The sequence below is a fragment of the Lipotes vexillifer genome, unplaced genomic scaffold, assembly GCF_000442215.2.
Source record: "Lipotes vexillifer unplaced genomic scaffold, Lipotes_vexillifer_v1.1 scaffold1667, whole genome shotgun sequence".
Taxonomy (NCBI): Eukaryota; Metazoa; Chordata; class Mammalia; order Artiodactyla; family Lipotidae; genus Lipotes; species Lipotes vexillifer.
Genome location: NW_006794016.1, coordinates 344,082 through 358,958, shown reverse-complemented (window position 1 = coordinate 358,958; position 14,877 = coordinate 344,082).

Sequence of the window (14,877 nt, the reverse complement as noted above, 5' to 3'; positions counted from 1 at the left end):
ATTTATACAAAATATTACACATCTTGTATTATTTATTCTCTTAATAACTCTAATTCTATGAAGCATAGTTTATCCCAATTTTACAAATAAGGAAAGAGGTTAAGTTATTTAGTCAGGGTTACACAGCTAGCTAATAGCCTGGTGAAGCTCAGAATGCAATACTTCTGTTTCTTACTCTAGTGCCCTTTGACCCACCACCATGGGGAATACTAGGTTTTTTTCCTTTCTATATAAACTATTAAAATAGTTTAGAATTAAATGTATTTGTTCAAGTCACTTTTTAAAATGGGCAACTGCTACTATTGAAATCCTTCTATGTACTCTCAAACTTTGTTAGTGGGAAATTTAAATTTGGCATTATCTATAAAAAGTAAGCTGAAATATTTAGTGTTGTAATGATAACTTAATATAGAAAATAGCCAGTGGTCTTTTAAAAAATCTTTTCTTGTGATTCCTTCCTATTATATTTTACCTATTGATAGCCATAAACATTGGCTCAAAGGCTATATCCTGACGAGATGTTTAAATGGTAGATCTGTCATTTCCCCCAATGGGCTGATTTATAAATCTCATTTTAGATCGGACATGAAGGGGTGTCAATCCTCAGAGATGGAAATGACTGGTGGAATGAACAGGAAGTTGAATAGCTGTACCTGCATCAACCACCTGGAGCCCAATTTCTATTCCTCCAGTTTCCCACATGGTAACGTTTGTGATGTATTATTACGTTTTTATCCTTTTTGATATATACATATAACATATACATTTGTATTAGAGAAGTAGGTAGACCAAGATGTTCTCTTTTTAATCACTTTTAATATGTTGTGCTAACATTTGTTGTAGACATGTTAAGCTAACTAACTGTTCCTCTATTTGTGGAAGGGTCGATCCTGTGGTGGGGAGAGAACTATAGAGTTCCACCATTTTGCTCCACATTTATTTATTTTATTTTATTTTATTTTGCGTTACGCGGGCCTCTCACTGTTGTGGCCTCTCCCGTTGCGGAGCACAGGCTCCGGATGCGCAGGCTCAGCGGCCATGGCTCACGGGCCCAGCCGCTCCGTGGAACGTGGGATCTTCCCAGACCGGGGCACGAACCCGTGTCCCCTGCATCGGCAGGCGGACTCCCAACCACTGCGCCACCAGGGAAGCCCCTGCTCCACATTTATTGAACACCTATTAGGTATTTAGGCACTGGGCTGACAGATCAACCGTAGACAGACATGTCATCAAATAGAGGAACTGAATATTCCAAGTGGAATGAATACTTTAGAGGGTGTGTTGGTTACTTTTATAAAGAAGCTGAACATGAGGTAAAATAGGAGATGAGGTGAATTGACAAGAACTGGTTGGCAGATGGAAACTTGGTGGGTTATTCAGGGAACTCGAAGTAGTTTAACATGGCTATTGTGTAATGTATGATGGGTGCAGCAAGAGATAAATCTTGAGCTTAAAGAGAGATCAGATCTTGTAGGAACTTGTATAGGAGTTTTGGCTTTGTCTTATAAGCAGCGGGGAGCCAAAGCTATAACACGATCACTTTTACATTTTTGAAAAATTCGTCCGGGAGGAGTGTGGAAGATGGTTAGTAAGGAAATAAGACACAAATTGGGGAAGTCAATTAGAAGTCTCTTCAAGTCATCCAGTCAAGAGATCTAGACTGCTCTGGTCTAGAATGCTAGAATGTTGGCAGTAGATCTAAAGCAAGAGTTTTGAGAGAGAGATCTGCAGATAGAGTTGATAGGAGTTGCTGACAGGTTGAAAGTTGAAATATGGGTCCCCAATAAATTATCTGCAAACATAAAATTCAAAAAGCTCTGGAAAGCAAGTTTTTTTGTTAAGTTTGTAACAAACTCTTTTGGCTGCAGAACTTTACTTGAACTATAATGAGGCTGTAGTCATTATTTATCCTACTAAGTGTAACTATTCATACACGAATGTTGCATTTGCATTTTGCTGCAGAAATATTAGTGTGTTTCATTACAGGGTGCTATTTCAGTCCCCCTGGGGTGTTACTAGTATCTTCTATGTGTAAATTCTAAATTAGCTTTCTAAAATACAAATCATTCTGAATTCCAAAGCATATCTGGCCCCAAGGACTTAAACAATGTGCACCTCTGCTATTTTTTGTATGATTTTGCTTTGAAACTTCATTGGTCCAATGATATAGCAAACTGCACATTAACTCTTGAGTACATAGTGACTTTCTTTTCCTGATATGCAGCAGAGGTGCATTTAGGAATGAGAATTCTGATAGGATTTGGGAAGAAATAATTTTGAAATGTACTGAGGAAACGTGCGGCTATGCTGCTGCAGTAGATTTGAGGACACAGCTGACTAAGAACCTAGAAAGGGTTTGGAGGGATGTATTAGTCTATCTTAAGGTTCACTGAACCTTTCCTTTGTCATCTCCCTTCTGATATGGAGTCATCCCGTTGGGTGTTTTTATTCCAGTTATTACATTTTTCAGTTCTGAAGTTTCTGTTTGGCTTTTCTCTGTGTCTTCTATTTCTTGGCTGAAGTTTTCTATTTTAACTCTTGTTTCAAGAGTGTTTGTGATGACTCATTCAGGCATCTGTCTAATAGCCACTTTAAAGTCTTTGTCAGATAATTCCAACATCTGTGTCATCTCATCATTGGTGTCTGTTGATGGCTTTTTTCCATGGAAGTTGAGATTTTCATGGTTCTTCATGTGCCATTTGGACATTTTGACCGTTAATTTAAAAGGCGCCAGGTCTTGTTAAATTATGGAGCATGTTGATATCTGTGCTGTAGCAGACACTTGACCTGGTTAAGTTTAAGCTACAACTTCAAGCCCGCTTCTCTGGCCCGTGGTCCCAGTATCAGCTCAGTTTCCACAGTCTTTGCTCTGCTCTTAGTGGTCATCATGGAACCTGGGCTGTGGTCTCTCCAGGGGCTTAGTAATCAAAGTCTTTGGTATATGCTCATTAAGATCCCATCTACCCACGTACACGTGGGGGGAGGGGGCGGATGAACGCAGAGGTTCATAACCAGCTTCCCCGAGCCTCTCTATCTCTGCTGTCTCTCCAGTATTTTCCAGTTTCTTGGGGCTCCCATTCTCTTTCATCTGGCCAAAAATGCCATACATTTCTGTGATTGAAACAAGTCAAGCTTCCAAGTAGTGGTAGGACAGAGAGAATTAAAACACATTTTTTGTCCCTCCCTTCATGAAGCCACAGCTCCACCTAATGGAGAAGAAAGTTCCCCTCCCTCATATATTTGGCTCTTGCAGTGTTCCCTTGCTGCCACCATAGCCACTGCTGCAGGAAAAGGGGAAAAAGAAAAAACAGTGTGGGCTTTTTCTGACCTTGTCTGAGCTTTAGGAGTTCTCTTTATAGCTACTCAAGCCAGAGCTAGAGAACTTCTGGAGTTTTTTCTCATCTGCACAGCAGTGATCTCTTCCAGGTTTCAGGCTGATTTGAGTCCAGTGTGGATGATGCTGGAAGGGAAAAATTACAGATTCACTGGTACTTTGAATTCTGATGTTCTTTCCTGATCTACCTGCTGATACTTACTTTTCAGAGTTTTCGGATAGCTGACCGTGCATCCTATCCAGGTTTTAGAGTTAGGTGTTCAGTGAGAGAGGAAGATTTTCTGTTCTTACTCAGTTTTAACTGGAAGTAGAATCCAATCCTTGTCTTTTAACCTGAGTTTAGTTAATGTGTTTTTATGTGATTATGGATATATTTGGATGTTTCTAATATAAGCTGTTTTTTCTCTTATTTTTCTTTTTTCTCTCTTATTTTTTGCCTTCTTTTGCCATGATTAAATTCTTTTTTTTCTCCTTTCATTTTTTTCCCTTTTCCCTTTGAAGTTATACTCTAGAGACTACAACATACATAGTTAAATTACCAAGGTCTAAAGTTAATCAGTATTTTCCTCTGAAACAACAAAAGGACTTCAGAAGACTTTAACCCTGATCATACTCCCTGCTGAGTTCATATGCTATTGTGGTAAAATATTCATAACAGAAAAGTTATCATCCTATTTGAAGTGTACAATTCAGTGACATTAAATACATTCAAAATGTTGTGTATCCATCACCATTTTGTAGGTTCAGAGCTTTTTCATCATCTCAAACAGAAACTCTACCCATTAAAAAATAACTTTCCATTCATCCCACCCTGGTTACCACTTTTCTATTTTCTGTCTCTATGAATTTGCCTATTCTAGGTACCTCATACAAGTGGAATCATACATGATCTGTCCTTTTGTGTCTAGCTTATTTCACTTAGCATAGTGTCTTCAAGATTCATCCATGTTGTAGCATTTATCAGAATTTCATTACTTTTTTTTTCAAAGTTGTTTATTAATTAATTATTTTTGCTGTGTTGGGTCTTCGTTTCTGTGCGAGGGCTTTCTCTAGTTGTGGTAAGCAGGGGCCACTCTTCATCGCAGTGCGCAGGCCTCTCACTATTGCGGCCTCTCTTGTTGAGGAGCACAGGCTCCAGACGTCTGCGCAGGCTCAGTAGTTGTGGCTCACGGGCCTAGTTGCTCCACGGCATGTGGGATCCTCCCAGGCCAGGGCTCGAACCCATGTCCCCTGCATTAGCAGGCAGATTCTCAACCGCTGCGCCACGAGGGAAGCCCCCAGAATTTCATTACTTTTTAAGGCTGAATGATATTCCATCATACATATTTACCATGTTTTATTTATCCATTCATCCATTGATGGACATTTGGATTGTTTCCAACTTTTGGCTATTGTGAATAATGCTTCTATGAACATTGGAGTACAAATATCTGTTTGAGTCTCCTCTGCTTTCAATACTTTGGGCATATACCCAGAGGTAGAATCGCTGCATCATATGGTAATTCTGTATTTATTTTTTTGAGGAATCACAATACTGTTTACCACAGTGGCTAAACCACTTTATATTCCCACCAGAAATGCATGAGGGTTCCAACTTCCCAACAACCTCACCAACACTTATTATTTTCTGGATTTCATTTTTACTTATAATAGCCATCCTGATGGGTATGAAGTAGAGTCTTATTGTGGTTTGATTTTAATTTCTCTAATGATTATGATGTTGACCATCTTTTCATGTGATTATTTGCATTTGTATATCATCTTTGGAGAAATGTCTATTCAAAACCTTTGGCCATTTTTGAATTGGGTTGTTTGTTTTGTTGTTGAGTTGTACAAGCTCTTTATATGTTTTGGATATTAATCCCTTATCAGATACATGCTTAGCAAATATTTTCTCCCATTCTCTGGGTTGCCTTTTTACTCCATTGATAGTGTCCTTTGATGCACAAAATTTTAAAAATTTCGCTGAAGCCCAATATATCTATTTTTTCTTTTGTTGTCCATACTTTTGGTATCATATCCAAGAATTCATTACCAAATGCAATGTCATGAAGATTTTCCCCTATGTTTTCTTCTATTTTTACAGTTTTAGCTCTTGAGTTTAGGTCTTTGATCAATTTTGACTGAATTTTTGTATATATTGTGAGCTAAGCGTTCAACTTCATACTTTTGCATGTGGATATCCAGTTGTCCCAGCATCATTAATATCCAGCATCATTTGTTGAAAAGACTATTCTTTCCCCATTGAATGATCTTGACACCCTTGTAAAAAATCAATTCACTATATATGTGAAGGTTTTTTCCTGGGCTCTCTCTTCTATTTCATTGATCTATATGTCTGTCCTTATGCTAGTACCACACTGTTTTGATTACTGTAGCTTTGTAATAACTTTTGAATTCAGGAAGTATGAGTCTTCCAACTTTGTTCTTATTTTTCAAGATTATTTTGGCTAGTTAGGGTCCTTTGAGATTCTGTATGAATTTTAGGATGGGTTTTTCTATTTCTAAAAAAAAATCATTGGGATTTTGATATGATTGAATCTGTAGATCACTTTGGGTAGTATGGTCAAATTAACAATACTAAGTCTTCCAATCCATGGACATGGGCTATCTCTCCACTTGCTTAGGTCTTCTTCTTTAATTTATTTTCAGCAATATGTTGTAGTTGTCAGTGTATAAGTCTTTTGCCTCCTTAGCTAAATTTATTCCAAGTATTTTATTCCTTTTGTTGCTATTGTAAGTGGAATTATTTTCTTAATTTCTCTTTGGATTGTTCATTGCTGGTCCATAGAAATGTGATTGATTTTTTGTGTGTTGATATTGTATCCTGTAACTTTGCTGAATTCATTCATGAGTGCTAACAGTTTTTTTTGTGGAATCTTTAGGGTTTCTAAATATAAGATCATGTCATCTGCAAAAATAGATAATTTTACTTATTCCTTTCCAATTTGATGCCTTTGATTTCTTTTTTAGCTCTAGCTATACTTTGAATAGAATTGGTGGAAGTGGGCATTCTTGTTATGTTCCTGATTTTAGGGGGAAAACTTTCAGTCTTTCACCCTTGAGCATGATGTTAGCTGTGGTCTTTTCATATATAATCTTTATTATGTTGAGGAAGTTCCCTTCTATTCCTAGTTTATTGAGTGCTTTTATCATGGAAGGGTGTTTTTATTAAATGCTTTTCTGCATCAATTGATATTATCTTCCCTTCATTCTATTTACGGTGCATATTATTGATACACTGATTTTCATATGTTGAACTATCCTAGCATTCCAGGAATAAATCCCACTTGTTCATGGTATATAATCCTTTTCATGTGCTGTTGAATTTGTTTTGCTAGTATTTTGTTGAGGATTTTTGCCTCAGTATTCATAAGGGATATTGGTCTATAGTTTTATTTTTTGTATTGTCTTTGGCTTTGGTATCAGGGTAATGCTGGCCTCATAGAATGAGTTAGGTAATGTTCCCTCCTCTTCAAATTTTGGAAGAGTTTGAGAAGAATTGGTGTTAATTCTTCTTTTAATGTTCAGTAGAATTCACCAGTGAAGGCATCTGGTCTGAGGCTTTTCTTCGTTGGGAGGTTTTTGATTAGTGATTCAATCTCCTTACTAGTTATAGATTTATTATTCAGATTTTCTATTTCTTCATGAGTCAGTACTTGCTTTTTTAATGACCACAAAATAATCAGAAGTATCACTGTTTTACAGAGTCAGTGTTTGTTTAGATTTAACTACATTATTTGTCACTTTCTTTCTCATAATTTCTTATTACATGTTAGACCTTCTGTAGGTGACCACCTGAAGTACATCTTTAACATTTCCTTTAATAAGACTGAATTGGTGGCCAACTCAGTTTTGTTTGTCTGGGTATCCCCTTCTAGTTTGACAGTTATTTTCTTTTAGTATTCTAAAGATATCACTCTACTTTCTTCTGGCTTCTATGACCACCACTGACAAGTCAGCTTTCAGTCTAATTATTTTACTGTACCTTTATAGGTATGGTAGACAGAATAATGTCCCCCCCAAAGATTTCCATATCCTAATCCACAGAACCTGTGATTATGTTTGGTTACATGGCAAAGGGGAATTAAGTTTGTAGATGGAATTAATGTTGTTAATCAGATTACCTTAAAAGTGGGAGATTATGTGAATTATCCAAGTGGACCCAATATAATCACAGGTGTTCATAAAAGTAGAAAATGGAGGAAAAAGAGTCAGGGAAAGACGTGATGATGGAAGCAAGGTCAGAGCAATGCTACGTTGCTGCCTTTAAAGATAGAGTGAGGGGGTCAGAAGTCAAGGCAAGTGCAATTAAACTGATTTTCTCCTGGAGCCTCCAGAAGGAATTCAGCCCTGCTGACACCTCAGTAGAAAACTAAAAGAGCAATTAGTCTGAATTTTTTTATTGCATTTAAAATTTTGTCTTTTTCTAACTACTTTTACCTTGATGTTTCTAGGTCTGTCTCTTAACACCTCTCTCACGTTTCCCATCTCCTTACCTCTATGTGCTTCATTCTGGGTACTTTCTCCAAATTTATATTCTAATTTACAGATTCTCTCCATCTCTGTTTAATTTGCCATTTATCCCATCCATTGACAGTGTGTGGTGTTTTTGTTTGTTTGTTTGCTTGTTTCTGCTTTGGTAAATTTTATTGAATTTTCATGAAGTGAACATATCCAACTGAACATATCAAGCAACTACTCCTATTATTCAACCCTTCGGTTAAACATTTTACTTAATGAGTTATGCTTTTAATTTCTAAGAATACATTCTCATTATCTGCTTTTTTGTAATTTCCTGTCCATTTTCATAAATATAGTATGGTTTTATATCACTCTGAGACTAATAATTAGATATTTAATGTTCTGTTCACTGAGATTTCTCTTTTTGCTTATTTCTATTCACTTTTATATAGTCACCTCAGTCCTCTTTTGTGTTGTTGGTTTTTCCAATTTTGAACTTTATAAATGGAATTATACTGTACATATTCTTTTGTGACCTGCTTCTTTCAATCAGTATTGTGTTGGTAAGATTCATTTGTGTTCGTGTGTGCAGGTACAATTCATTCATCCTTACCATTGTATAATATTCCATTGTATGGACATTTATGTTGGACATGTACATGTATGTTGTTTCAAGGTGTTTGCTATTATTAACAAGGTTGCTATGTATATTCTTTTGACTATCTCTTGGTACATATGTGCAAGAGTTTCTCCAGGGGATCTGCCTAGGAGTGTAACTGCTTGGCCATGGGGTTTACGTTTACTGGGTAATTTTAAACTGTTTTCAAAAATGGCTGTAACAATGTATATGCCCACCAGTGGAATAAGAGTGTTATCAGTGTCATCAACACTTGACATTATTTTATTAATTTAAATTATTTATTATTAATATAAAATAATAGTAATGTATATTTTCCATTAATATATAAATATGAATACCTACCTAAAATTAAAATATAAATGGTATAATGTAAAATGTGCCATTCTTGCTGGTGTTTAATGGTATCATGGTATGTTTTCTTTTTGGTATCTGTCTAATTCATAAGCTGGTTGAGTATCTTTTGATATATTTATTAGCCATTAAGTTTTCTTTTTTTGTGAAATGTCTGTTCAAGCTTTCACCTATTTTTGGCTTGGTTATTTGTCTTTTTCTTATGGATTTATGAGGTAAACTGCTTAGAATACTGCCTAGGTCACAGTAAGTACTCAACAAATATTAGTTAGAAATATGATGATGGTGATGATGATAATGATAATGATGCCAGTGATTTTGTGTCACAGTACTCCCACCCACTAGTATGTGAAACATAGACCATTAAATTAAATCCCCTCAGTGCTCAGAGAAGGATATGAAAATAGGAAGGCAAGGAGGATAAGCATCCCCCCTAACAACAATGAAGATGCGCTGGGGGAATTGTGAACATGCTGGGCATACTTCTCTCTTGATAGAACGTTTTAAACCCTTGCTACACTTTCTTATTCTTGAGCTTTAACCTGCATATGTCTCACCTTGGGGTGCTGTTAAAATGAAACAGGTCTGGGATGGAGATTGAGATTTTGCATTTCCGGGAAGCTCCCAGCTGATGTTGATAATTCCAGTCCAAGGATCAGACTTTGAATATCAAGGCTTAATGGTAAGTGCCTGGTAATAGGGCACAAGCATCAAGAATAGAAATTATTCATGAGATAGTTATCAGTTTTGGCTCAAATGATATATAACAAGAATGAAGAATTTTTAGGGGCTTCCCTGGTGGTGCAGTGGTTGAGAGTCCGCCTGCCGATGCAGGGGACACGGGTTCGTGCCCCGGTCCGGGAAGAGCCCACATGCCGCGGAGTGGCTGGGCCCGTGAGCCATGGCCGCTGAGCCTGTGCGTCCGGAGTCTGTGCTCTGCAATGGGAGAGGCCACAACAGTGAGAGGCCCGCGTACTGCAAAAAAAAAAAAAGAATGAAGAATTTTTAAATAGCAGAATTGGGAGCTAGGATATAAGAAAACTTTGGAAAATATCAGAAACATTGATATTAAAGATGTATTTCTGCCTCTTTTTTCAAGTCCTTCTGGGCAGTCACTAAACACTCTGGCATCAAATGTCTAAAGTCAAAGGCCACTTGTCTCTCATGTTATATTACCTAGTAGTAAATAAAGAGACTAAGACAAGGATTAAAGTTCTGACTTGTATAGGCAAAGAGACTAAATCAGGGTTGAGAGCCAGACATAATTTGCTGTTACACCTATAGCACTAAATGTGTTACTCTGCTGTTCATCTATTGTGATGAAAGCCAAATTATCTTCATTTTTCACATTATCCCACACATGTGAAAAATATCATAACCAAAGACTGGAAATGAAAATTGAAAAATTAAAGTTTTATTTGTTGGAGGTAGTGAGATTGTGGTTGAAATTTTTCTTTTTTTCATTTTGTCTATTAATGTTATTATTTTATTTATGTAGCATAAAAACAAAGTCATAACTCTTTCTTGCTTATCTAAGTTCATATTTCTCTTCGGTTGGAAGTCCTGAAACCTCCTATATCTGTCATGTTCAAGGAAAGATCATTGTCCCAGCTGTAAATGGTTCACTATATTAATTCTCAATATTTAATATATAGCAGAAAGTATTCTGTATCTTATAACGTTTCTTATTAAATAGTAGTAGAAAATGTGCTATATAGTAATTGACACTTTTCTTCAAGGTTCCACACCAGTGGCCTATCCAGTGACTTCACAGCAAGTGCCTATGTATAGAATGGCAACAAAAAAACAGTTTTAAGATCTCAAGAGTGGGAGATATACGTAAAACTCCCCATGGTTTGCACTAACAGAATAAAACATGATAGGGATAATTTAAAATGGAAGGTAATCCATCCACATCCTTTCTCAGTAGTCCTCTGAGAAATAATATAGCCAAGGCTTTGTGAGGAATAGAGAAAGGAACCCTAGAAATGGGGAGGAGAAGGGATTGTGAAAGTGGAATAGTTAAGGGAAAGCTGTTCCAGAATTAATAGATGATCCAAAATAGGAATAATAGGAATAATCAATATACACATAATAGAGATTCAATTATAATTTAGTTTAGTTTACATTATTGGTTTATTCCAAGAGTAATGAGCTACTGTTTGCTGCTGGTTTTCTTCCCTTTCTGCAAGGATCTTGCTGTTTCATTTTGTTTTGTTTTGTTTTGTTTGCCATTCTGCTGTTTGGGATCGCTTCCACTCTGCTTTAAGGATGTAAAAAAAGAAGTGGACTTTCATAAGGCTGAATTTGTTCTCATTGTTCAAGGCTTCCAATGGGAGGAAATTTTAGTACAGGTAGAATACTCTCTGGAATTTTTCTGGCTTTTTATCCAACCTTTTTATAACTCATTTTAGTTAAGTCTGTTATTTCTGTTCTGCCTATTTGGCAATGTTTTCATGATTTATAAATTTTCTTTACTTAGTTAAAAATTGTTTGCAATCACCAGTTCTCGTTTTTATAGCCTCAGTGCGTCGTATAAATTTCACGTGATGTAATATGAGTAATGGAAACTCTGAAGTCCTTTAGCCTCACCACCAATTCACTCATGCTTTTGCTGTTGGTGTCAATTTGGAAAAATGTTTAAAATATGGGAAAGTATAGAGGATAACAAACGTCCTTGCTTCAACATTCTGAATTACGAAATGTTAACATTTTGTCATAATTTTTCCAGATCATTTTTTAATGAAATTTTACAAATAAGACCAAAGTCTCCTTAGGTCATCCCTAGTCCCAGTCACTCTCTGCCACTCCAGAGACAATGACTGTGAATTTTATGTCTGGCCTTCTAGAACATTTTCATACTTTTACTAAGGAAAAATATGTAGTACTCTTCTAAATGATTTTTTAAAATTGATTATAATTGGTATTATTTTATGTTTTTGAGATCTATCTAGATTGGTACATAGATTGGTACATAATTAATACATTAATTATAATGGCTCAGTGGTATTTCACATATGAATATACTACCATTTAGTAGTATATTTTATCCCTTTACTGAAAAATTCCTTAAAATAGTTCTCTATAGGCTTTGTAACTACTTCTTTTCCTCTCATTCCCTATTTTTTTTTTGAAGTTTAAAAAAATTTTTTTTTACTGTAGTATAGTTGCTTTACAATGTTGTGTTAGTTTCAGATGTACAGCAAAGTGAATCAGTCATACATATACATATACCCGCTCTTTTTTAGATTCTTCTCCTGTATAGGCCATTATGGAGTACTGAGTAGAGTTCCCTGTGCTATACAGTAGGCTCTTAGTAGTTATCTATTTTACATATAGTAGTGTGTATATGTCAATCACAATCTCCCAATTTATCCTTCCTCCTGGCCTTTACCCTTCGGTAACTATAAGTTTGTTTTTGAGTCTGTGAGTCTGTTTCTGTTTTGTAGGTAACTTCATTTGTATCATTTTTTAAGATTCCACATATAAGTGATATCGTATATGATATTTGTCTTTGAATGATTTTTGAAGTTTTTTTCTTAAATTGAAGTACAGTTGATGTACAATATTATACAAGTTACAGGTGTACAATATAGTGAGTCACAATTTTTAAAGGCTATACTCTATTTAAAATTATTATAAAATATTGGATATTCTGTGAATATGCTGTGAATACACAGTATATTCCCTGTGCTGTACAATACATATTCCCTGTGCTGTACAATACATCCCTGTAGCTAATTTATTTTATATTAAAATATGTTATATTAATTTATATATATATATTAACTTATATTTATTAATTTATTTATTTTATACATATTTATTTTATACATAGTAGTTTGTATCTCTTATTCCCCTCCCCCTCCCCCTCTTTTGCCCCTCCCCCTTCCCTCTCCCCATTGGTAACCACTAGTTTGTTCTTTATATCTGTGAGTTTGCTTCTTTTTTGTTATATTCACTAGTTTGTTGTATTTTTTCCTCTCATTTTCTCTTGAAACTCTTCCAGTAAGGATTCTGCCTGCCCACTGTTGTTCTTATCTCAGTCACAAGTAACTCCCATATTACCATATCCTTTCCACTTCATATGGCTCTGGGTCATCTTTTTTGTTTTCTTCTTTGGAGGTTTTTCAACAGCTTCTTCAGTGCCAGTTGCTGTTACTTCTTCATAAACTGCAAAGCAGTTGGTTTGTAAACTAGTGATATTTCATTTTCTCTGAATGCAGAACATTCCAGCAGCATCTGAGTGAAATATTGATACTTCAAATTCTAGTTTGTCATTCACGTTTATCTCCAGGGTCTGCCACTACTCAGCTGGCACCTTTTCAGTTGACATTCTTTAAATGTAGTATTTGCTCTAGAGTGGTTACTTGTCCTCTTGGTACTATTGTTTTAGGGGAGCAATAAAATACTAATTAAGTTTTTATTTTGTTTTCTTTTGCATTTGAATTCATAGGTTCCAACTCCAATGGGAGCTTCTTCCCTAATGGCACCTCAACCCATGATTTATACCCAACCAGGCTTAGGTAGACCAGCAAGCCTTCCGCTCCGTCCACAAGAAATAACATATGTTTGACCTGTTGTTACTTAGGTACTTGGTAGGCATATGTTTGACCTGTTGTTACTTAGGTACTTGGCAGGTATGTGCAGTCACATGTTAGAACAGAGTTTTATAATCTTTTGTGCACTGTTGGTGTCTCATAGAAGAAAAAAGAATTCTAACATTTTCAGCATTGTAAAGAGACACAGAACTGTATAAAGCCAGTCCTCTACAAACTTGTGTTGTTAAACATCAAGTGGGTTCTGATACCTAGTCAGCAAGCCTTTTATTCATTCATTCAGCAAACGCAACTGAGATCAGTGCTGGAGAGGTGGGTAGCTCAGTCTGGAGGTTGCAGGCACAGCTTTCCTAAGGAAGTGATACCTAGGTTGAATGCTAATATTTAAAAATGGATAGCCAGTCAACGGAGAGGGGAAACGATATTGCAGACAAGCATATAAACAGATAGGAAAGCCAAAGCACTATGGGAGGTGCAAGGAGGGAACAATTAATTCAGGGATAAAAGGTTTCAGGGCATTGTGTATCAAATGATAAGGAGAATTTCAACTAGTGGGTGTATAGACGATAGAAGTTTGACATTAGAGGCAGAGGAAACAGCGTGAGCACAGAAGTGGAAGCAAGCAGTGGTAACATGGATGAGGTGTAGCTGAAGCATATGGGGAAGTGTCATGATCCAGGTGTTCATTGCCTCAGAGTGTTGTTTTCTAGAAGAGTCTTTACAAGGTTTCTGCCTTCAGTCCATGCACTTGGGGGCCCCTGGTTCCTGAATGTTTGTTTTAGGAGGCCTGACAAAGCTTCGAGTATTAGATAATGAGAAGACTGACCAAAGTTTTGTGTAAAACTATTTGTAATTTATTTTATAACCACAAGGAAAAATATGTGGAAATAATGAAAGATACACATGTGTCTTTCTTTCACACAGACAGAATTCATGATGTACCAAAGCAAAAATATTCCAAATCAGAGGTGAAAACAAATGATGATCTCTCTACAGGCTGATTGAATCATCCATATCTTCCAAGTAAAATAAACATCCATTTGGACATTCAATACTCTTGAGATTCTTCATTCAGTGTTTTTGAGGTGATGCACTCTTTCTCTTCTTTTAATAGTTAGCCTTGAAACTTCATCCTGCAAAATTATCAGAAACTAAACTTAATATCTTAATCTCCTGATCAACATCACTAATCATTAGAGAAATGCAAATCAAAACTACAATGAGGTATCACCTCACACCGGTCAGAATGGCCATCATCAAAAAGTCTACAAACAATAAATTCTGGAGAGGGTGTGGAGAAAAGGGAACCCTCCTGCACTGTTGATGGGAATGTAAATTGATACAGCCACTATGGAGAACAGTATGGGGGTTCCTTAAAAAACTAAAAATAGAGCTACCATATGACCCAGCAATCCCACTAGTGGGCATATACCCTGAGAAAACCATAATTCAAAAAAAGAGACATGTACCACATTGTTCATTGCAGCACTATTTACAATAGCCAGGACATGGAAGCAACCTAAGTGTCC